The sequence below is a fragment of the Tenrec ecaudatus genome, chromosome 10 (assembly GCF_050624435.1).
Source record: "Tenrec ecaudatus isolate mTenEca1 chromosome 10, mTenEca1.hap1, whole genome shotgun sequence".
NCBI lineage: Eukaryota > Metazoa > Chordata > Mammalia > Afrosoricida > Tenrecidae > Tenrec > Tenrec ecaudatus.
In genome coordinates this window covers 130,155,493-130,180,974 of record NC_134539.1, presented here as the reverse complement: position 1 = coordinate 130,180,974, position 25,482 = coordinate 130,155,493, and the positions used below count along the sequence as shown (strand labels likewise).

Sequence of the window (25,482 nt, the reverse complement as noted above, 5' to 3'; positions counted from 1 at the left end):
AATAGTTTTCAATACCTTTTAAAAACATAAACTATGAAGGGGAACCAATGTGGCAAACTAGTTATGCGCTGGGCTGGGATCCACAAGGTCAGCGGTTTGAAATGACTAGGCAATCAATCCCTTGGGAGAACGATGTAAACAGTTATAGACTTGGAAACTCAAAGGGGGGCAGTTCTACCCTGTCCTATAGGGTCGCTAGTAGTCGGTATCGACCTGACAGCAGTGGGTTTGGTTCTTTGGAGTATAAAGGGGAGAAAATCAGAAAGAAACTCTAATTCAAAAGGAGGGCTACTGCCTGCTACTTAAGGCTAGCAACACAGTAGAAGAAATAATCCTAAGGGTACGAAGGTCTTCTCCAGTGAAGGTAAATTAGGAAAACCTCTGTCTCAAACATCAGATCCTCATGCGGGGCCCTTTGATGACTGCGAGCCACTCCAAGTGCACGGCGAGACTCCCTGAAAGAAGAAGCTGACTGTCGTGGGAAGAAGAGCTGCTTGAAGGTCAGAAAGCGTGGAGTCTGTCCCGAATTCACTTTACGGTCCATGGAACGGTACTAGTAGCCCTTATTGCCTTAGGTATAAATTTATTCCCATGGCTTTAAGGTCTTATTAATGGAAAGAGATGGGCCCGCCACTACCAAAGCAAGAGTCCTCTGTATTCTTAATACAGTTCCATAAAACCTTCATAAAATCCTGGACGGGGCATTTTTCAGACTCAGGATAAGGTGGAGCAAGAAAGCAGCCTTATCTGGCCCTCTCTCAGCCCGTGTATGAACAAGAGCCTGTATGTCAAGTTTCTGGTCCCTCTAGCCTTAACTACAGATCCGTGTTGTCACCACCTTCTGTGGACGCCACAGGCCCTCATACAGACCAGGTCCTGAGAGCCATGCTGTACCAGTTCTACTGCTCCAGAGATTCCCTGTCAGAGAAAGTGTATTTCCACAGCTCCACCGGTGATTTTTCCAGGAACTAGTGTTTGGAAGAATTCTAATAGCAGGGTCAAGGTCCTATTAAACGCCCAGCACTCTGTAGACTGCCAAGAACGCATGTTAACAGAGGGCATGTGCTGAATGAATACGTGCTCCCCGGGATCTGCAATCCAATGCAGACACAAGCCTTTTTAGGGCACTTTATGTTTCCTTTCTGGAAAGTAGACATATTTCCATAAGACTGTGGCCACTCCCAAGCTGTTTTCAAAAGAAGGCTCACCTAAGCCAGGTGAAATCCTAGTGAGAAGAATGTGTTGCTGGTTCAGTCAGTAGCTGGAACACAAAAAACCATCCTAAGCCCAGCCTCAGGCCTTCTTGCTCAAATCAATCCTTAATTGGTATTTATGAAGACCAAACCACCGCTCTTGCTCTTTTATCTTTGTGGATCAAGAATCTCATCTACAATGCCTGTGTTCTGCCTTAGAAGAACCTATAAGGAAGTTGGAATTCAGATAAGAGGATCGCATGAAACGCGAGCCAATAGAGTTACTCCGTTCACTGCCTGGACATCCCTCCCAAGAGACGGGTCACATGACGCAGGGATCACCAGTAAGTTCTCCTGGTCCCTGGCTTTATAGTGCATGCTGTGCTATTTTGCCCATCATGAGAGCTGGCCGTCCACAAATCACCTGAAGGCAGGATCGCACTCTGAAGTGACTTGGGGAAATGATTTGTGTACGTTAATGTGCACCTCCCATGGCCGTGCTGTCATCAAAACACAGGGTCACATCAAGTCAGCCCATCAAGGTGCTATAAAATATGCATGCGAAGGGAATGGATGTGATGTTGTTGAGAATAATAAAACAGTCCATAAAAGCAATGAAATAAATCAGCTGTTCTTTCAGGCATGGAATACAAAACACCACATACATCCATATATATGATCTATGCTGTAAGCAGACATAGATTATATATGAACACTGATTGCGGGGCGCAGAGAAACCCAGAATGATGAAGGTGTTTGCATCTTGAAGCGTTTGCTCAGAGAGACATTGGTGCGTTGACGGAAACAGTGCACTGGCCTCTGATCAATGGTTCTGGCAAGGACAGCTACTCTGGAGCAGACTTATCCTGGGAAACGTGTCTTCACCGAAAGAAGGAATCCTAAGTGGAAATGCAGTGGGGTCACTCTTCTGTCGTGAAAGGAGGCTTTCAGGCAGGTTCTAATGGGGTTCTTTGCTTCCTCTATGGTCGTTTTCAATCTCCCATCATTGGGGGTGGGGGGCGTGGGAGGAGAATGCCTGCCTTCTTCTCCAACCTCAGGCCAGCCAGACACCAAGTGGACTGGAGATCTGCTATTGTCCATTGAGTTGGTTTTGATTCTTTGGGACCCCATCTGATAGGGCAGAACTTCCCTAAAGGGTTCCCTTGGCAGACATCTTTTGGGGGACAGATCACTAGGTGTTTCTCCTCCAGAGTCACTGAGTGAGATCAAACTGTCTACCTTTGAGTCAGCAGCCAAGCATTTAACCGTTGCACCACCAAACTCCTTGGGTTAGGCAGAGTGTTCCCGGCCTTCCCTCCCTCTTTCCTTCTATCTCTTCTTCCTTCCCCCTCCCCCCTTTGTCTCCTTCCTTCCTTCCTCACTCACTTCCTGTTGCTTCTTTGTTCTTGTTTCTGAAAAGCCTGTGCTAATGGCGTGACCCTTTGTGCCCAGCATCATCGACGCCAGCATCACTCATTGAGCGCATATACGTGTCAAATCCCATGCTGCGCATCCAAGAAGCAGACTCACAGACACAAATCAACCATTATCCCCATCCTCCAAGAGGTCCACATTTCCTGGGGGAATATGTGGCGTGAGCAATTCGTATTGCCAACGAGAACAAAATAAGTTACCTTAAAAGAGAATTGAAGCCAAGGAAAGAATGACTAAGTCCAACTTTGGGGCTTTGGGAAAACCGTCAAAAACAAGATGGCACGTGGACTTTGATCAAGGAATTGGGTTTTCATCCATAGAGGAATCAAAAAAGCATTTCTGGCTAAGGCACGGGGAACTGGAAACATGGAGAAGAGACAGGCAGTTTTACAACCATGTTCTCTCTGGAGAACCATGGAAATGCTGGGGCTCACAGGAGTCCCTGGCCAGAATGGAAATCCCCTCTCCTCCTCTTGACTATAAAGCATGGAAGTTCTCTACAGAGGTACTCAGAACCTTAATCATAAAACGGTTTTATTGCTTTACCACTCACCTGAATTGGGAAAAGAAGCCTTCAGCAAAGTGTCTTAAATCCCTAATACAAAATTCAGTTTCATCTTCTTCCTAGTAACCATGATGAACCGAGGAGCCTTTAGTCCGTGTACCACTCAAACACCCACCAACCTGGAGTAGATTCAGCCTCGCAGCACCCCCATGGGACAGAGTAGAGCTGCCCCCGTGGGTTTCCGAGCCTGTACATTTTTATGGGCGTGGAAAGTCTCATCTTTTCCATGTGAAGCAGCTGGTGGTTTCCAACTGCTCACCTTGTGGTTGGCAGCCCAGCACTGAACCCAGTGGGCCACCAGAGCTCCCTGAGTCCAAGGAGAGCACTCTCAAACAACTGTTCCTTCAGGCATTATGGAGCACATTCTGACAGACTCATGCCAAAGTTAACATAGATCTCCCTTAGAGACTTCGCTTTCTTCCTGCCACTACCTTCTCTTGTGGCAGCTTCAGTCTTTCAGGGGGTTCCTCTCAACCAGAAGTCCTGATGCGGAAATAATGAGCTTCTTTGCTTGGCTCTCTTGGGCCTGCGTGCACCAGGAGCACCGTCAGTGCTGACTGCGGCCGGCTCAGATGGGTGCCCAGCCGTAACTCTTAACTGTTCAACAAGTTCATGCGTTGGGTCGTATCTGATTGGTAGCTCGAAATTGGTATTGGTTGAAGCATGCACACCATGGAAATAGGCAGAGACGACAGATCAGAAGACGAACTTGCTGAAAGGGCTGTTAAACATCTGCTACAAGAGTAAACAGTTGGTTCTTAAGCCCCGCCCCCCAGACATGCTGCGCCAATTAGCTGAGAGAGCACCAGTGACTTTCTGAGAGGACTCGTTTCACCAAAGGAATGCTGGTGTCCCGGGCAACACGGAGAGGTGACGGTCACCAATGGTGCTGATCAGTCAGCCCTCAAGTCAAGACAACAGGACGGAGGAGAAGCAGCGAGCTGACTAAGAGTCTTATCTCAACTCCTTATCAGATACGCGATTTGGAGCAAGTAACTAAGGGATCTTGATACTTATTAAAGAGTATCAGTAAGGAGTAACTAAGATAAGTGAAGCACGCTGTGATAGTTAGGTTTTGTGTGGCCATGTGGCACCCATGAGAAGATATGGGGTGGAGTCCAGCCTGTCAATCAGGTCACAGACTGATGTGGGCGTGGTCTTCTCATAAGGATGATCCTGGGAACTGCATCTCTGTCTCGCTCTTCACCTTCCTGTGATCAGCAACACGGAGACTTATGCCAGCCCTGGAGATGCTTCTGCTGCCACTGGACACACACAACTCTGCACCCACCGGCCTGTGATCTTCCTGCACTCTCGGTCATTACTTGTGGCTGCGTGAGTCTGAAGAGGGACTCAGGGACTAGTGTCGGACTTATGGACTTGATCTGTACTGGGCAGATGTACAGATCTGATGTATAACTGGTGTACCAATCTGATGTTTTCCTGATATATGACTACTTCTTGATATAAAGCTCTCTCTAACACATATATGAATGTCACGGGATCTGTCTCTCGAGTCAACCTGGCCTGACACACCCATAACACAAGGCACAGACTAGAGTCAGCGTCCAGGAAAATGATTCTGGAGTTAGACTAACACAGGCTCAAATGTCAGTACTGCACGTTTTCACAGACACAATCTGGTGAAAGTAACACAGTAGCTCCAGGCCTCAGTGTTTCCATATCGAGAATTACACTGGTGTTCATTCCTCACAGGTGCAGTCCCTTCAGTAACTGGCGCTCAACATTCATGCTAGCCTGAGAGACCCTTCTGATGATGTCAGTATTGCGAGAGTTCAAACTCAACCTCAGTGACATAGCCCCTAGACAGGATAGGCTAGAGCTGCCTCTGTGGGTTTCCCACACGGTTACTCTTTAGCGGAGTAGAAAGAGTCATCTTCCTCTCAAAGAGTAGCTGGTGGTTTTAAACCGATGACCTTGTGGATAGCGGGCCAACACGTCACCACTGCGCCACCAGGGCTCCTCTATAGAGTTGCCAGAAGTAGAAAGCTAAAAACTAGATTCGCCAGAGTTCCGTGCAGATAAAACGAAGTGAGTCAGTCCCCATGAACGAGACGCACTTGGGTGGGGATTTGGAAAGCAAATGGAAAGCAGAGACCAACTGATCGCTGCTTGACATTGGCTGTTGGTCAATGTGGTTGTGGAGACGAGGGGCTTTTCTGCAAGAGACCCATGGTTGGCCTGGAAGGTGTTGGGAGGCCATGCTAACGTTGGGTGCGCAATCCCACTTGCGCTTGCTCATGGCAGCTGGAGCGGAGCCCCTGTTGGGTTTCTCCAGATCTTTCCGCGATTTAATGGGTATTCAGCTCTCTGTCTTCAATAACCCTAAGCCTGAACTGAACAAAGGGCATTGGTGTTCTGTAACTGAACGCTAATAAATAGCATGTGCCGAGATGGCATAGACACAAAGGATAACATGTGCATAACATTACTACCACACGGACTGCAAGAGGAAGTCAATGAAGGGGAGTTCCCCTTTCCTCATCCTCCTTAGCCCCCTTTCGCTAAGGTTTGGTTCCCCAAGGTCTGGAATCCGCAAGCTTAGCTTTGTCACTTGGAGTGCCGTGGGGGAGGTGGGCATATATTCTCTGGAAGAGCCAGAGAGCAGTACTTTAAGAACAGCTTAATGCAAATTCTCAGAGGAAGCTCAACGATGTCCCGAGAGTGGCCTTCATGGACAGAATTAAGTGGGAGATGCTCAGGGAGGAGGTAAGGCCATTCCTTCTGGAATCTGACAGAAGACGGCATGGTTCAAAAATATTTTCCTTGCGATTCAAGCATCTGTTTTGTGACTATTTATGCCCATTTCCAGTGGCGATATTGCCAGTCCCCACTCTTATTAACTCTATGGTTAAAATTTTGCCTTATGGACATCTACATTTGGAATAATTTTTTAAATTCCTGGTTTTTTTTTTTTTAAACTCTGCTTTTGTTCAAGTCCTTTCCTAGCGATTTTATTTCCTAAGCAATTGTAAGTGTTTCAGTGATTAAAATGTCAGGAGGTGGGAAGAACTGATTAGGGCAACCTCTCACCATATGCACTAGAAAGTCACACGGTAAAACTCCGTACTCTTCAATGTGACCTCATTACTAAGACAGCCTATTATGTTAATCTCATTCCAAATGTAAAATGTGCCCAAAACATTGATACTCAGCTCTTCCTGGTTTTGTTTCTGGCCCCTCAGGCAACCACTCACGATTAGAGCGAAAAATTGCAAGAGTATTACAAAACAAAAGCCTGGAAAATGAAATGTGGACGTGGGCGAAATCAAACGGTAATGCTAGTCTCTGGGTTGGCTTCTATCCCTAAAGGAGAATGTACGCTTTAGGAAGGAGCTTGCATCTTGAATCTGGGTTTCTGTCCTTGGAGCTGCTTAGAACTTCCCTCTTGCCCCTGGGTCTCCTGTGTAGGGTGGGGATGGGGTGGGCCCGTGGTCAGAAAGTAGGGAGAGTGTCTCCAATCTGTATCTCCATCCAGGTTCACAGATACACGGAGAAGAGTAGTAGTATCACAGGGACGGCTGAGTCGCCAGAAGTAAATTCAACACTTTGAACACTCAACAAAGGTGGCCAACAGAAATCCCTTAGATTTCCAAAGCCCATGCACTGTCCGTCCCCCGATGGAAGCAGCGCGAATCAAGTGCAGACAAGCTCAGTCTCTATAGCACGATGGACCAGAGTTCGACTCCTTACTCACGTCATTTTTAGCTCTCAGCCTTCAGTCCTCATTTTTGCTTCCTTCTTATATTTAAACTTTAAGAGAAGTTGCTGCTGTTGTTGTTGTTGTTAGGTGCCGACGACACATTTCTGTTTTAGAGCAAACCTGTGTACAGCAGAGCGAAACACGGTCCGGTCCTGCCTCATCCTCCCAATTGTTACATGTGAGCTCACTGTTGCAGCCGCGGTGCCGATCCGTCCTGTGGAAGGTTTTCCTGTTTTGCGCTGTCCTTCTGCTTTCCCAAGCATGATGCCCTTCTCTAGGACTGGTCCCTCCAAAATGTGTATTTTCAAAAATATGTGAGATAAAGTTGCACCATCCATGTTTGCTCTTTTGGCAGCCCAGATTAGTCATCATTATTTGCCAACACCACAATTCAAACGCATTGTTTCTTCTTCAGCCTTTCTGATTCACTGTCCAACTTTCACATGCATATGGAGGGACTGATATTACCATAGCCTGGGTCAAGTGCACCTCAGTTCTCAAAGTGACGTCCTTGCTCTCCAACACTTTAAAGAGATCTTATGCAGCAGATGTGTCCAAAGCAATGCCATTTCATCCCTTGCCTGCTGCTTTCATGAGTGTGGATTATGGACCTAAGCAAGGTGAATTCTTCAGCAACTTCACTCTTTTTCCTAGTTATAATGATGTTACTTCTCGGTCCAGTACAGCAAAATTCACTTTTGGAGAGATATCAAGTCCTATGCGTTTTATGGATTCACTTAACCACCATCAAAAACCAGGGCTCAGAATAATCCCATCACCCTGCCAGTTTACCTGTGCTTTCTAGGGTTCCTATGCCACCCCTTTGTATTTAAAACTTCCCTCTTCAATCACCTGTGATTCCAAACCTTTGATGTGTTCTCACTCCCTATGTCTTGTCTTTTCCCGAGTACTAGATAAGTGGCTTCAGACAGCTTTTTGAGACCAAACACCTTTACGTAGGAGGAATGCATTTGAGAGTTATGCATGTTGCTATACGTATCTAGAGTTTACTTCCTTTTCCATTGCTGAGTAGTACTCCACTATGTAGGCATACCACATCTATTTACCCATTGAAGGACATTAGGGCTCTTTCCATTCTCAGCTGCTATTAACATTTGTGTATAGGTTTTTGTGTGAACCAACATGGCCATTTTTCTAATGCAAGGTCTCTCTTAGAGTATATGGACATTTTGTGTGGGGTAATTCTCTGCTGTGAGGGCTGCCCCTCACCTTGTAGGCTGTCGAGCAGCAGCCCCACGTTCTATCAGGGGAGACTTCTCCCCAGAAAAAGACATCGTGCTTGGTGAAGTAGACAGTGAGTGAAAAAGGAGAAACCCTTCAAGGAAATGGATTGACATAGAGTATTCTACGACCAGTTCGGACCTAACAACGATTGTCATGATAGTGCAGGACTGGTCAGGGTTTCGTTCTCTTGAACACAGGGTCACTCTGGCTCGAAATCCTTTTGATGGCATCTAATGACAATAACTGGATTCTAGTCACCAGTAGCCAGGAGCACGTCTTCACCTAGTTGTGACAACCAAAAATGTCTTTTCACATTACCAACCATCCCTTATGTGAGGCAAAATCCATCTCAGTTGAGAATCAAAAATCTAGGGTGAAAACTAGGAAGTTGATTGCTGCATCTTACAATAAGGATATATTTAAGTTGAAAAAAAAATAGCTCCTCTTGCCTTTCCAAGGCGCATTCTCGGTTTGCAGTGCCACCAGCTACGCAGGAGCCCCACTGGCTTCCCCTCTAGGCCAGAACATGATAACACTTGGTTTTAAAAAATTTAGTCATTCCAAATTGGGCAGTGATTTCATTTTAAATTGGGTATAATAATACTGAAGTAGATCTTGATGTAACTCACAGCTGTTGGCAGTTCTCTGGCTCGTGCCATGACCTCCACCTCCTTTTAATGGCAACTGACCATGTACATTGCCAGGAGCAACGAGTGTCTTTCAGGGTGGACACGGGTCAGAGCAGCATCGCACTGCTCCATCTTCCCTCCAAGGCTAGATTCCAGACCGTGGGCCTTTCTCAGCCTATGTCCCTGAGTGATATGTCACAGAAGGTCCCTTGGCAAGCCTCAAATGGGCATGAGGTATGAGAGAAATAAACCTTCAGAGCATTTTAAGCCGTTGGTACATTGGGATTGTTTCAGACCACCTCATACCAAGTTTATTTGACTAGAACACATATTTATAGAATAGGTTTATTATTACAACCAGGATAGAAGCTTGAGTACAGCATTCGGCACAGCCTGGGTTCAAAGCAAGAGCCGAGTATATATTTTATAACGATTTACTCTCCCCTCCCCTCCCCAAGTGGTGTGTGTGGATGGCATAAACAGATGCTGTGCTCACGCGGGTGTGTTGGCTACCAACTCAGGTTTAAGAAGGAAATTAGGATTACCAAGTCATTTTAAACCTGTGCTCCATAGATCATTGTATGTCCTAAAATTCTTTCATTGGTCAGTCTTTTCCCATTTTCAGCCCTTTTGAGGTAACAAACCACAAGAACATAATTGTCCTCAGAGTTGATGGTGCATCAGAATCACCAATGGAAATTTTGATTCCAAGGTTAATTCCACTAAGATTCTGAGTCAGCAGATGAGGTAAGGCCTAGGGCTTAACATATTTTAAAAAGAGTTCTCAACATAGTTTTAAAAGATTTCTCCACTCATACTCTGAGGAATAGACAAGCTCGGGAGCCCCTATATTAACCGCCGAAAGGAGGGAAGAGTAAGCCTGGGAATCCTTGTCAGATTCTGAAAAACTCCCGAAGTCATCCGAGCTACTTTGGAGTGACAACACGCCGACCTCCTCGGCTGGCAGAGTGACAGCCTGCCACAGGAGATTTCTCAGATGTTGCCCCGTTCCAAAATGTACCGCTGGTGCTGCTTTCGTGGGCAGGGAGAGTGGAAGCAGAGAACGTAGCTTCCTGGGCAGCGGATTGCATTTCTGCAAAACGTAGATGATTTAGTCTTCCAGCTCCCAAAGTCTTCGAGCCATGCGCGTGAGGCTCCAAACCTTTATTTCGATTATCTGATGAAAACGTTTTATGATTTGCAGACATTCTGCTTTGGGTAGGATTTCAATGCATCATATGGGCCATGGGCATTTTTCAAATTTATAACTACTTATTAGTTCATTGACAATCAGAGTGACAAACAACCTGAATGCGAGTCTCATTGATTTAGGCTTTACTTATTTTAAAATAGCCTATTTTTGTCATTCAATATATAATATATGCCAATTACATAAAATGTGAGTAATTAAAATTAACCTAAACGCCAACATGCAGAATATCATGAAATAGTTTTCTTAATTAAAAAATTAAATATGAAATACATATCTTTGTAGCTTCATTTAAAAATTTTCCATTATACCATGAGACTTTTCTCACGACTCAGTATTATTCACAGTGGAGTTTTAAATACCTGCATAGTATTTTTTAATTATCATGCTTGTGTAACATCCTTTTAATGCTGTTTATTTGGTTGGCGAATCATACGGTCAGCAGTTTGAAAACACCAGCCCCTCGAGGGGAGGAAGACGAGGCTGTCTGCTCCTAAAGATGTACAGCCTGACAGACCTACGACACAGTTCCACTATTGTTCTAGAGCAGCGGTTCTCACCCTGTGGGTCACGACCCCTTTGGGGGTCGAACAACTCTTTCACAGGGGTCACCTGATTCATCACAGTAGCAAAATGACAGTGATGAAGTAGCAACAAAAATAATTTTATGGTTGGGGGGGGTCGCCACCACATGAGGAACTGCATTAAGGGTCGTGGCATGAGGAAGGTTGAGAACCACTGCTCTAGAGGGTCGCTATGAGTCAGAACTGACTCCATGGCATTGAGCTTGGTTTTTGAGTTTTCCAATTATCTTCCACGGAGCATTGTACCATGGTGAATGTGTAGCTCTGTGTAGCTCTTTAGGATAAACTGTTAGAACTGGCGTTATTAGGTCCTACATTATAGACAGTTGCCGTGGGCCTTCTGATTGTCTTCCAGTTTTCCTTTTCTGATCACCTTTCTTACTATGGCCAACATGGTGTTTCTCAAACATCGACTTGGACTCTTCCCACCGTCTGGTGCAGCCTGTGCCAGGACCCACATGCAAGCTAGTGGCACTGGGAACATTCTCATACGTATTCTGCGCCCCGCCCTCCCCTGCCTTCCAATATTATTAAAATGCGCAAAAAGGTATAGAGCAAACAACTACAGTGGAATTCTGGAAAACAGAAGAAGTGAACAGAACTTCTGAGGAGTTCATGCTCAGTTCAGAGCCCAGGAGGCAGCGCTGGCAGGAAGCAAAGATGAAGACAAGAGAACAGAGTCTAACTACAGACCAATGAAAGGCTCCCTGTGAGGAGGGGCGCTGCTCCCAGGGGAATACTGGAGCCTCTCCAAACACCCATCAACAGGTCCGAGAAGCAGGGCTGGAAAGCAAGGAAGCTCCCCAAGTCCGTCTTCAAGAGGGGCTGGTTTAAAGAGGAAAGGCAGTGACACACACGCAGGGGAGCAATTCCCTGGAGGGCAACAGTCCGCCAGTGAAGGCTTCTTCCCCTGAGTGGGAGTGCTCCTGACCATGGAGTTCCCCATGAACCACCTCTGTGCGGCCCTTACCTTCTACTGGAAACCCCGCCTACCGGTATATCCCAGAGGTCTGGTAAGGAAAGTGAGTACGCAAAGAAGTATCAGGCTTGTGGACATGTGGAAGAATCGCATGTAACCATTCAACCCGATGGCATTCGGAAAGGGATACACACAGAAAGACACTAGAGGAAAACACACAGAGTTAGACGCAGGTCCGTGCAGACATGTAGCTGCTTCTCAGGTGAGTGGAAATCAGATGGAAGCTGTACTTCATCAATGGCCTAACTGAAACAGAAAGTTAGCTGGATTCCTTCATTACACAGCCTACTGAAGCTAATTTGAGATGGACGAAAGACACAATTATAAAAACAGAAGCCAGTACACCACTGTGTTGAAATGTTTTGATGATCTCATACTAAAGATTGCCTCCCCAAGCAAGCACACGCCCCAGAAACCCCAAGGAAACTGTGTACAGGTTTGCCTGTTTAAAGATGGAAGCGTCTGGACAGCTGCCAAAGTCACGATAAGCACATTGAAAAGACAGATAATCCAATGGTAACGACAAGATCGGAAACACCTAAAATGCAGAATAATTCCAATTCATAATGTATAGTGAATTCACAGAAATCAATATGAAGATGATAGTCTATCTAATAGGAAAGCGCGTCAGGGCTATGAGTAGGCAATTCACAGGAAAATCTAAAAGCAAATAAATATACAAAACAGCGATGGGCCCTACCAGTCATCAGGGGAATACAAATTCAAACAGTGAGAAAGTATGTTCCATACGATCCAATCGGGAAAATATTTTCCATGGGTAATATTCAAGGCGGCAAAGCAAAAGCAACATCTTAAACTGTTGGTGAGAGAGATGGAGCTTTGGGGAGAACAGTTGGGCAGCATCAGTTAAAATTAGAAGTTTGTGACCCTGTAGCCTGGCAATCTCACTTCCAGTCGTACAGCCGATTGCGATGCTCACGCAGGTTCATGAAGACATATGGAATGACTTGGGTTCACCATGAGTTGGGCCCGACTCAATGACAACTGTCCCTTTGTTCTGTTTTGCGTCTAATGCCTCGCGAGGGCGTGAGGGAAACCACACAGACTTGCCCTCCTGGGCTCTGAAGCAAGAGCCGATCGCATTTGGCTATCGGGTCAGACTCTGTTCTAGAGAGTCAGATAATGTGTAAGACAGAAGGGATGAGGTTTCAAAGGCTTTTTGAGTCACGGATGACCAAGTGCCTTCCAGGAAAGCCCTCCATTGTGGGCAGAAAGGGTACAGCTTGCCTGAAAGATAAAGCCCGCTCTGGTAGGTAGAGGTGGGGGGTAGGGGGGATGAGCTACAGCTGTTTGCTTTGTCACCCAAGGTCAATCCCTCCCAGTCATTTCTAGGGGCATTTGAGCTTGGTGAGCGAATTTAGTAGTGAGCTCCCAGACACAGAGGAGACTGAGTGGTTGTGAAGACTGCAGCTGCCAATGATGAAACTGTCCTGGGATAACAAGTGTGATTGATGTAGTCTCTTCACACACAGTGTTCCACAGAGTCTAAGAGCCATTTGGTTAGCATCGCTCGAGTGTCTTTGAAAAGACCAATTCGTGGGCCCCCTGTAAGATCACCCTGAATCAGGTCTTTAGCGGGAGCTAGCATCTACATGATTAAGCCTTTTGGGTCATGCTATGATTTAACGCAGGGGAAACATGGACTTTCTACTCCCGTAAAGAGTTTCCGTGTTGGAAACCCGCAGAAGCAGGGCCACCGTGTCCTATCGGTTGGCACTGACTCGATGGCAGCGAGTGAGAGAATATTTCAGGCTCACTCCCGTGAGGAGCAGGCACCGGCGGTGCATTGGTTTGTTGGTAAAATGCTCACCTTTCCTGAAGAAGCTACGGGTCTGCTTTCCCCTCAGCACACCTCGTGAGTGGCCGTCAGAGAGCTGCTGCCATGACATGAACTTTCAGCTCAATGAATTCGGCACGGTCTTCCACGTGTCTCAGCCCCAGGTTCCCGTATGCACGATGGGGCGAATGTCACCCCTGGGCTGGGCAGGCGACTGTCAATGAGACAGAGTCCTTGGCGTCATGTCACCCGGCACCATCACTCAGCAGACACCTGAATGAAGCCAGGTCCGGACCTCCTTCCCTGTCCTCCAATAGGAACGAGCAGACGCTGGCATTACGTTAGCCGAGAGAGGGGGCAAGAGGCAGGAGAGAAGGGCAGAGAGAGGGAACGAGGGAGGAAAACGTGAAGAAAAGAAAACGGGTCCTATTTGGCAGCTATAATATGCTGCTTTCAAATAAAGCATCTCACTGCGCATCTCAATTAAAACCATGACAAGGTTCATCATGCCGCGTGGTTGTAGGCGCTGGCGAGCTGGTTCCCGGGTGCGACCTGAGGAAACAGAGCCGGCTCTGCACGGTCCTCGCCATCATGGCTGCGGCCACTGCGGGCGGCCCCGGAACCAGAGACCGTGGGAGAAAGACTGCAGTTGGGAGTGAAATGAGAAACACTGAGTTCCTCTTCAAGCGTCCTAAATTGTTTTTCTTCCTCCAAATGTCAAAATACCTGTGTCAATAGATATTTTTTAAATTGCATTTCTCTGTCAAGATCCTTCCATCCCTCAAGCTTCACTTATGAACACAAGACACGAGTGACGAGGGCAGTCTCCCCTGGCTCAGCTTCTTTGGAAGTTTGCTCACTTGCAAACGACACCGTCTACCCACAGAGCGGTTGTCAGGAGGGACGAAGGAGCGGAACCTGGGGACCCCTTTCCAGGTCCTCTCGTGGCTGGGACATATTTTTTAATTGTGGCAAAAAATATAGAGCAGTCCATGTGCCATTTCGATATTCTCAGTGGGTGCAATTCAGCGACATTAGTTACGATGATCATGGTGTGCAACCATTACCGTTATCTATGTATACATTTTCCTGTCACTCTAAGCAGAACCTCGGTGTCCTTTAAGCAGTGACTCCAGAGACTTCCCCCTTGGCCCTCCCTCCCATAAGCCCTGGACACAACTAGTGAGCTTTGGTCTCTGTCTATACACATGCCTATCTTAGGCACTTCACGTAAAATCCACCGTGCCAATTTTGTTTGGCTTTAGTTTTAACTTCCTTTGTGTGACTCAGTGGTTATGGAGGATTAGCCGCTTTTAGTTACTATATATACCTTTTGGGGGAAGAAGTCAGGATGTGAGGAATACATATAAATAATAAGTGAGTGGACAGATTAATGAAGCAAAGAGACCGTTGGGAAATTTGGATTCCAACTATGCTTCCATTTGATCTAAACTATGCACTGATTCGCACATATGTAAGGCACTGTGCTGAGTTCTGTAGGGATGAGATTTACATTTGGTTTTGTACTCAGAGCTCCTTACACTGTACTTATCCAGCGACAAGTAAACTTGGAATTGGTTGGTTGAGTTAAGGAAGCAGCACATATCAATGTGCCAGCCAAGGAGAGAACTGAATGCTTGCTTCCTCCAAGTGCCCAGCGGACTGCTCCGAACGGCCACTGCAAACCAACTCTGCAAACAAGACCATTTCTTCTCCTTCCCTTTAGTAGAACAATTAGAACAGCTCAGGAAAGATGCATGTCTGAATCTAAGAAAATGGTTTGCTTGGCAATGATTCAAAACAGAAAGGGCATGTAAGAGCTAGTACTGATTGTCTTTGGTATTTAAAACAAAAGGAAAGCTTCTTCAGCAAAGACCTCAAAACAACCCACCTGTTTACCTCAGAGGCCTGAGGATTCACCTGGGCAAATGGTGTGTGGCATTTGAGGAAGCATGCACGTGTGTGTGCTGAAGCATGAATGCAGGGCATGGGTGGGGATGAGTAATACGAGGCTCTTCCTAAAGGTGGGGATATGATAAATGCTGAAATGACCACAGTTCAAGAGGAAAAGTGCTAACTGGATAAAAACAAAGTTCTAAAGAATGAGAAAAGGCAGCGGCAGGCGACATGAGGAGGACTTGGTGGAGGGGAGGTCACACGTCAACCTGACCTTCCAGTGGAAGTAGAAACCCAAAGCAACTGGGTTTAGCTCGGTCAGAACAGCTGTGAATGGAAGAAGTAGAGGGAAGCTTGAAAATAAGATTGAGGCCCGACTTAGGAGCACTGTCAGCGCAGACCTGCAGGGTCTACAGTAACTGGGAAGGGTATGGCCTCACCTAAGAGCGTGTTCAGTAGAGAGTGACAGATAGACCTAATGAACAGTGGTTCAAATAAGAAGGGGGCTATTTATTCCACGTAACAAGAAGTGTAACCCTCCAGAGTTGGCATAGTAGCTCAACGATGGCACCATAGACCTAGACCTTTTCCATTTGCCCGGCACCACTAGTTTCCACAGGCGGTTTCTGTCTTCATCTTGGCCACCTCATCATAACAAGATGGCCAGTCCACTTCTAGCCTCATGTCTGTACTGCACACAGGAGGAGGGCTCGTGAAACAGAGACGTGAGGGTGAAGCCCTGCTTCCAAGACGTACTCTCGCATCTCATTAGCTAGTGTGTTAGTCTGGGTAGACTAGAGAAACAAATCCATGGACACACATATGTGTATATGAAAGAGCTTTATGTACAAGAGCAATTGAACATTGAGAAAACATCCCAGCCCAGTCCAGATCAAGTCCGTAAGTCCGATATTAGCCCATATGTCTGATACCAATCTATAAAATCCTCTTTAGACTCATGAAACACATGCAATGAAGCCAAATGTAGAAGATCACAGACCAGTGGGTAGAAAGTCTTTGGAGTCAGTGGCATTGGAAACATCTCAGCGCTGGTAGGGGTCTCTGCATCAGGGCGGGTCCATGTGTCTTGTCAGCTCCTATGTCTCCCAGGGTGTGGCAGAGAGTCTCCCACCTCCAAGGAGGAAATACCAGAATTCTCAGGAGAAGGCCAGGCCCACACAGAAGCCTCATTAGCTATGATCAGATTGACAAGCTAGGCTCCACACCTACACTCTTACTCCTCAAATTGACAAATGATTATATATCTACCACAGCTAGAAACCGTTCACACCATCTCTAGTTGCATGGATGACGGAGACAATGAGTCTTTTGTTCCCTGCCTTTGTGGTGAAGAAAGCCAGCAGAAAGGTACTTATGAGCTCCTTTCTGAATAGCCAGTCCACAGCGTCCGCCATCAAAGTGAGGGACTGCTGATGGCCTGGGACCAGAGGAATGACAGACTTGGAGCCCTGTCACTGTAATACAGACTCGACAGTGTAATACAGAGAAAGATAGAAGTAACAGCGTCACTGTTATATTTGTAAATGATGGGATTGGGATTTGAACCCAGGCAGTTTGCTTCTAATCTCTTTCCATTTTCTAACTCTTTCATTCCTGATCCCCAAACTGACATTAGGGATTTAAATCTTTACGATTGGTGAGCAATGCAATCCTTACGCGATGCGATGCAGGAAGCTTCCCTTGTATATACCAAGACCTTTGGAAGACAGGTACTTGATATACTGCCTGGAATAGGCTTACGTGTGTGCCACATATGGAAATGATTAAACAATATCATATGCAAATAGCACTTTGTTGAAGAGAATTCAAAAAGGTTAGCCGCCAGAGATTCAGGCCAATGCAGAAGGGAAATGAAATGAGGGCTACCATGACTAATGTAGCGAACAGCAGATGTTCACCTGTGCCCTTTTGACGGTGAAAAAGCATTTGATGACGTGGATCATAAGATTATGGATCACAATGTGAAGAACAGGCCTTCTGGAACCCACCGCTGTACTGATGAGGAACCTGTGCATTGACCAACGAGCAGGCTTTCAATTAGCACAGGGGAGAATGAGTGCTCAAAGCAGGGGAGGTGTGAGTCAGGGTTGTGTTTTAGTTTTGACGATATCTAGTTAATCTGTATGGGAAGCTGGACTCTCTGAAGAACATGGCACCAGGATTGGAAAAGACTCCTGAGGTTCGCAGATGGTACAGCCTTGCTTGCTGAAAGCAAAGAGGACTTGAAGCACTTACTGATGAAATTCATGTATTTCAGCCTTCAGTATGGATTTACACTTCAACAGAAAGGAAGCAAAAATTCTCATGAATAGACCAAAAAGCACTATCATGAGAAACCCCAAATCCATTCCCACTTTGGCTCCTAACAGCCTTCTAGAACAGAGTAGAACGGCTGCCCCATAAGCTTTCCTAAGCAGTAAATCTTTGCCAAAGCAGGCTGTCTCAGCTTTCTCCCAGGAAATGTGGATTGAGCTATGGCCCTTTCTGTTGGCAGCGAATTGCTTTAACCAGGACTCCTGAAACAAAATAAATGGAGCAAAACCTTGAAGGTGTCAACATTCATTTTATTTCGATGTACAATCAACGCCCTGGAAGCAGCCTTCCAGCAACCAAACAGCATGTTGCCCTGGGTGAGTCCGCTGCCAGAGGGCTGACAGCTTAATGCTTTAGACTGTCCTCTTCAAAGGTGCCTTCACCCTGTCCTCTTTTTCACATGCTTCTGCTTCTAGTAGGTTTGGGTCATCGTCAAAGGGCATCAAAGACCATTTCCAGTTAAAGTTCAAGAAGAACAAAGATACAGCGGAACAGGCAGGAAAAGAGGGACGACGTGGGCAGAGAAGTGTGATGGATGGACGTGTTTGCAGAGGGGAGGAAGGCTCATTTTCAGAGGCCTTCAAAGATCAGCTCCAGCTGTCAGCAGAGGACAACCACGCACAACATGAACCCGTTCCCAACCGTCCAGGTCTAGAAAAGTGTAATTTTTAGGAGGAACAGAATACTGAGCTCCGAAGAAATCTCAGACAGAAAGAGGGAGTTGGGGTTTCACATGCCCAGTGAATTGTTTCAGAGACAAGGAGCACCAGAGGCTGGCCCAACTGAGGCTGAAGAAGAGGGAGTGGAAAATGGTCCTGATGATGAGCTGCCTTGGGATAAAGATGGAGTGGGGTGGGAGGAAGATGTGGCGGATGCTACTCCCCTGGAAGTGTCCTGGCAGTTGCACCATCTGGAAGAATTCCTTTCCCTCTTCGTCAAAGAGCAGGCTGACCTCAAATCTCTGTTGCCTTGTGCAGAAGGGGACCTTCAGAGCATGCAAATATGGCTGGGTCCCAGGAAGAAAGTTCTCAGTGCCGTCAACAGAAGGAAGCAGGTGATCCAGCATCTGGGCAGCAGGTTGACACCTGCCTCGATGGAGAGTGTTGGGCCAACAGGAAATCCTGCAGCAGTGAAGCGATGATGCAATCCATTGAATCACTGAGCACTTCCTTCCAGAAGGAGTTTCCTAGAGGTTTTTAGAATTGTCTGTGTAATAAAGAAGCCCCACTCTAAACTGGGCTATACTCTGTTTACATCCAAATAAACCACCGGTGAGAAACTCAGAGAGACTTGGGAACAAGAAAATGGTCTCTCTGTTCAATGGTCTTTTTCTTAAAAAAATTTTTTTTGAATAACAGAAAGATGAAATAAATGACAGTAAACGAAGAGATGCTTCCCCCCACCCCATTCAGCACTGGTCTTACAGTAAATAATTACTATAGCCTTTTATCACACGAGTCGGCTGGCTGGTCAATTTTGATTGTCACGATCTGGGGATTCTAACCCCCTTTTATTCTTCGTTCTATGCCTGCCTGTTGGTGGAGATCAAAATTCTTCTATTGGCAAAAATACAACAAAAACATCATACTTTCATACGTGCAAAGATGACAGAGGACGAAGGTGAGCCTGACTCAAGCCATGGTGTCTCCAATTGCCTCAGAAATGCAGTAGGAAGCTGAACAGCGATTAAGGAAAACTGGAAAAAAAATCATTGTCTTTAAATAAAAGTGTCAGTGAGAAAGATTGACTACCCCATGGACTTCCAGACGAACAAACCAATCTGGGTTGGAAGAGCTATAGGCAGAATGCACCGTAGAACCGAGGATGGCGGGTCTCTGCCTCACGCACTTTGGACAGGTCTATCAGGTGTGGACAGGTATATCAGGTGTGGACAGGTATATCAGGATGGATCCGTCCCTGAAGAAAGGTATCACCGTAGGTAAAGCAGAGGGTCAGCAAAAGTCAGAGGAAGACCCTCACTGGGACAGATGGACACAACGGCCAAACCATGGGCTCTAACATGGCAGCGACTGCAAGGATGACCCAAGGACTGGCAGTTTGTTCTGTGGTGCAGTCAGTTGCTATAGATCAGAACAAACTGGCTGGCACCTAACAACAACACAGCAGAGCCCTCTGGAGAACTATCTATTAAACAGAATCATGTGCACAAGCACTAAACTTCAAAAGCCAACGACTCAATCATTCCTTCTAACCCTCTCTTAATCGCATCTGTTAGTGAGGTGGAGAGCATTCTGAGGGAAAGTATAATGGAGAGAAAAGACAGGGGACTCAGAGAAAGACAGAGGCAGTTTCCAGTCCTGACTGTGCCTCTTCACAATGGAGTCATTTGGCACATTGTGGCTAGTTGACACTCAATAGATGCTTATTATAATCACTACCATCAACGTTCCTGCTACTGGTAGGCATGGGGAATGCCACGCTGCAGGCTAGCGTGCAGGTGAGAAGGCCATCCTCAAAATGCACTCTTTCCTGGAAAATGGGAACAACATCTCCAGGAAGGATGGAGAGTCAAAAACCCAGGTTGAATCTGTAGGGATGAAACCGTCTGTACAGAGGTTGGACAAAGCCAGGTTATACACTCAAAGCCAGAATTAAAGCCCAAGCCCTCTGTCCAGATGCAGAAACAAAGCTCACGTGGCAGGGACCAGGGAGCGCAGTGTGAGGGAGGACCGAGACTGCCCAGTGAGGCTGCGACATGGGCGCTGTCCCTGCAAGAGGGGCCTTGGCACTGACTTCCATTCAGGGTTTGGCGCTCATGGGGATGGAGAGATAGCTAGCGGGCAAAGAGAGGCGGTGGCTCCTGGTTAGGAATTTAATGTTTGGGGGAGTCAAGGCCCAAGGAAATGAACTTCCCGATCTTCAGAATTCTCTAGCCAACAACTGAAAGAGATGAATTGCTAATTTATAATGTATGTTAAATGTTTGGTTTTGCATGAAAGTAAAGAGCAAAATACGAGGGAGTACTCCCCCGACCCCCCAAACAAACAAAAACACTGGAAAAAAATCTCTGCTGGTTGGATCTTTTGTAGCACAATTGTTTCCTGTTAGGTGAGCATCGAGCAACTCGCCCTGAGTCAGTGCACCCAGTGGGGTTGCCTGGGAAAGCTCTCTCTGGTCACAGTGAATTTCTTCTTAAAAGCAGTTTCACCTTGTTTTCTGTGATGGTCGATTTAAGAGAACAGTGTGCGGCTGTGACATTTTGTTTCTGGCTCAGGACAAATGCTGCAGAAACTGCTGTGATGTTGAATGCAGCTGACAAGGACAGCGCTTGGGGAAAAATCTCAAGTGTGTGAGTGCCTTGCTCTATTCAAAAACGGTGAGACATCGATTGGTGACAAACCTCGTTCTGGACATCTGTCAAATTCTTGAATGGATGAACATGTTGACAAAATTCATGCACTTGTGCTCAAAGACCAAAGACGGGCCATTCAAGAAATGGGGATGTTATCGGGGCTGTCTTGGAGCTCAGTGCAGTGAATTTTAATGGACAATTTGGGAATGAGAAGTGTCACTGAGAAATTTGTGCCTCGGGTTCTGAATGACCAGCAGAAACAGCATCGATGAGAAACATGCCGTGCTTGCAAAGACCAGATTTCCACCCCCAAGGTCATGCATTACTCTTATGACCTCAAAAGCACACATAAATCAAGCTAGTGGAAGATCCCATCATCACCTTGCCCCTAAAAAGCTCATCAAGTGAAATCAAAGATCCAGACGATGCTCATTTTTTTTTATATGTGAAGAGGATAGTGCATTTGAAGCTCATTCCACCAGGTCAGACTGTTCATCAAGCTTTTATTTAGAGGTTCTGAAAAGACTGCATTAACAGTGTGCAACAAAAAAGGCCTGATTTATGCCAGATGGGCGACTGGTTTTGCCACCACAACAATGCACCTGCTCACACGGTCATCTCAGTGCGCTAGTTTTTGGCAAAAGTCGGCATGCCTCTCTTGCTCCACATACTTTACTCCCCTGACCTCGCCCTGTGTGACTTTTCTGTTTACATGAATGCAGGGGGGCGTTAAAGGACAGTGATTTGACAACGTAGAAGAGGTGATCAACAATCGAGGGAGGTGCTGTCAGCCATCCAAACAGATGAGTTTGAAATAATGTTTCCAAGAATGGAATCACAGGCCTGAGAGACGTACAAAGTGTAATCGTGAGTACTTTGAAGATGATAAGGTTGTTTTTTAAAAAATTAAATACATAGCTTTGGAGAGAGGGGAACTTCTGTTTTTTTGTGGGGGTACCTCCTTGTAGGATCCAGCACAAAATTAATTCCAAAAAGTGATGGCAGGCTTTTTAAAAAACAAGTAACTCCAGTGACTAGAATAGACTTCTCACTGGCAGCAAGTTGGTTCAGGCTCACAGCGACCCTCTAGGACAGGGTAAAATTGCCCCAGTGGGTTTCCAAGGCTGTAACTTACAGTTGTAGAAAGCCCCCTCTTTCTCCCAGTGGAACTGCTGGTGGTCTTGAATGGCTACCTCTGTAGTTAGCAGCCCAACATGTCACCACTAATGCCCCAGGGCATCTCATTGCATAGGTAGATCAGATCAAACCAGAGATTCTAAATTCACAGCTGCAAGTAACCGCCGTTTCTAGTCCTCTCATTTTCAGTCATTTAGACATTTCCAGAAATATCTATAACAATTTATAGAAACACATACTTAGTGACAGAACAAGTGATAAAAATAAATTTTCCTTCCCAAGATCATTGACTGTGCACCTCTCCCATACCCCGTTCTATGAAATAACTCAGTGCATGTGCAAGGGAAGACGGAACGATCCTGCAAATTAAATATAGCATGGTGAAAAAAATATAGACCCACCTCTTTGAGACACTGAGAAGTGAGGCAGAGAGCCTTTCAAGGCGGCAGAGAAGGACGCTCACGAGATGAACTGAATGAAGAACGCACAGAGACATGCGATGGCAGGCAGCCTAGTGGCCTCAAGAGGAGCCTCGCCTGTGACTGTGTGAATCTCTGTGAGGGGGATCAAGTCCATGTTCTCTGGGACAGGATCCTGGGCCCTCTAGGTGGGGTCCAATGCAGTGTAATCACCAGGATTGCTGCAAGCAAAAGGAAGGTGGGAGTGCTGATTCATAAAGAGATCTGAAGATGCTCTGCCGCTGGCTTTGAAGAGCTAGGGATCAGACAGGGAATGCAGGCCATGTCTAGAAGCTTGAGGACAGAAAGCAAGAGAAACAGCCTCTTAACCTCCCGAAGGCAAACTGCCCTGCTGACACCTTGACTTTAGCCCCGTGATAACTACTTCAGACGTCCGACTCCCATTTGTGTTGGCTCCGGCCACTGCATTTGTGGTCACTTGTTATAACTGCATGAAGAAACTAATACACATGGCGGACGGCTTTGAAAGATCCCAGAACCATACAGTGAGAGCCCAGAAAACAAAGAAAGATATGTGGATGGAGGGTAAGATACAAGCCCAAATAGGACAACCCCAAAGATGAGAACAAAGGTCTTTAAGCTGAAAAGGAACTTGAATCTGAACTTCAGAGAGGAAAGGCCAACTGAGTCCTCCGTGAAGCCGTCGCAGGAAGTCATGATCTCCAGGCCTAAAGAAGAGTCCTAGAAGCCCGCAGCGTTGCAGTATCGCAATCGCCACCACTGTCACCGCCGAGTTCACTATTTACGAGTGTGAAGTGCTGCCCGTCTCTAGACTCTTCGTGGCCTGAGGAGCTGCACCAACCACACTCTCATCCCAAATTTATGGATGGCGGATTGAGGCTCACCGAAGCTCAGCAATTAGATACTCAGAAATGTAGGAAATTGAATAAAAACTCAGGTGGGAGCCCACGACCTTAATTACTGACACCAAATGTCTCATTTACAATGACTATAAAGAACTAAGGAAAAGCATTCTGGGGCTGGAGGGAGGGGGAACCTAGTTATTAAAGTTTGGAGCAGGGGGAAATGAGGTTTTCAGTACAGAAAGTTGACTCCCTGCATAACTCTTTGTAAAAACTCAACACCCCAAACGTTAACTTGTCATGTTGCCTTTCAGCAGTGTAACGCCAAGGCACAGAAACATTCAGACAACACAGAAAGGGCAGGAAAGCAACAGAGCAGTGATGGCAACATGAAGCTATTTTTGAAACGATGGCCATGAAGTTTAATGGGCTTGTTAAGCGGGTACTCAGAAACCGGAAGAGGCACAAAGTAAAAAGAATTAACAATCTGGAACCAAAATCTAAGATAATTTTAATAGTACAGGGAAGGTGGTAAGGAAGAAATAGAGGGAAGATAAAAACCATCTGACAGATACACTCTGCTTTTGTTTCAGTGATGTGAACATAACATATTGCTTGTTTTATCGTTCTGTTTGGGATAAGGAATAGCAGGAGTAAACTTGAAAGTAAAATGTAAAACACACACTTGTATATACATAAATATAAACCACATAAAAGCATGGAAAAAATGGAACAGACAAGGATTTGCTGAGGACATTCCAACAACAACTATAATCTGGGAGTTAGCAAGTAGAGGTCAAGCTGAAAAGCTACATGTACTACATACATACACATATTATACTCTAATTGACACTGAGAAAATGCATGTTATCACAACAAACGATCAAGGCTGTGAGCCCTCATAATCCTCAAGACAATACACCAATAAATGATAATAATGGGGGATTAAAAATAACCACAGCAAAAGGTCCTTGGATGAGCTCAAAATAAAAGTAAGGTTGGAGAGGATTTGGATGGTGCATTTAATCTAAAAGGAAAGAAAAGGAGGGAGGGGAAAAGGGAAGAGAGCAGAGAGGAAAAGATTAGAATTCTGTTCCCCACATACAGAGATTATACATTCCTTTTATGGGCCCATGAACTATTTAATAAACATGGGTTGTATTCCAGGGCATAAACGTAGTCTTAATAAATATACAAAACTTCAAATCAAACAGTCCAATTCTCTGACCACAGTACGATAAAACCGAGTATGAAAATCAAAGGTACAGTAGCAGCAACTACAGGAACAGCAGCAAAATTACAACCAACCGATACGTAAAGGAAAAAAAATCACAATCCTGGACATTTTAAACACTCATGCACCCAATGTCTGTGGGAAAAAAGGCAAAACCAACCTTACAGATGCATTAGAAGCAAAGGAAAATGACAACATGCTATCAAGTCATAAAGAATGTCTGATAACAAAAATTGACATATGTTCTTCAGGACAAAGCCACCGAGGGGTTAAAAGACAAAGGCGCAGTTGCAGTCTGTTTCGTACAGGTTTCACACCAACGACACACACACAACCCACAAACTAGGAGGGGAACGTACACAGGCCAATAGAGAAACGAGGGGAGGACATTAATTGGCAACTCACCCAGAAAGAGCTAGAAATGCCCAATAAACATAGCAACAGATGTTTACCCTGGTGATGAGAGAAATGCGAATGGAAACCAGAAACAGGTTTTTCTCATCAGATCCGCAGAAAATGTTGAAGCCTTTAATCACCGGCTTGGTGAGGGTGTTGGGAAACAAGCATCCTCACATCTCCCTGACCCTTGTTTACTTTGGTGCAGGTATTTTTGGAAGGCGATTTTGAATTCCCCACCAATGCTTGCAACAGCAAGACTACCTTCAGGAATTTATCCTTACCGGCTGTAAGCTTACACACATTACAAGAAAGGTTGAAAACTTTGTGAGTCCTGACAACAGAATGAAGCTAAAAATACCCTGGTTTTATCATAGAATAGTAAGCAAAATACTGTTGCACATTTTTATGGGCTGACATGAACAATGTCCTTATATTGCTGAATAAAGAAAGTAACAGGGAAGGTGAGAGCAATTGTGAGGACGGGGCAGTACCGAGTGCTGTTTCCGCCTGCAGTATGTGGGGTTGC

At 45.8% G+C, this 25,482-nt stretch overlaps 1 protein-coding gene and 1 pseudogene across 1 annotated transcript in view; one reads left to right on the top strand and one right to left on the bottom strand.

The window, feature by feature from the left end:
* The window catches only part of LOC142460232 (ankyrin repeat and SAM domain-containing protein 4B-like), a 37,120-nt pseudogene extending 18,388 nt beyond the window's left edge, over positions 1-18,732 (top strand).
* Positions 1-25,482, bottom strand: part of CA10 (carbonic anhydrase 10) — a 569,229-nt gene that overhangs the window by 253,535 nt on the left and 290,212 nt on the right. The window lies entirely within an intron of this gene.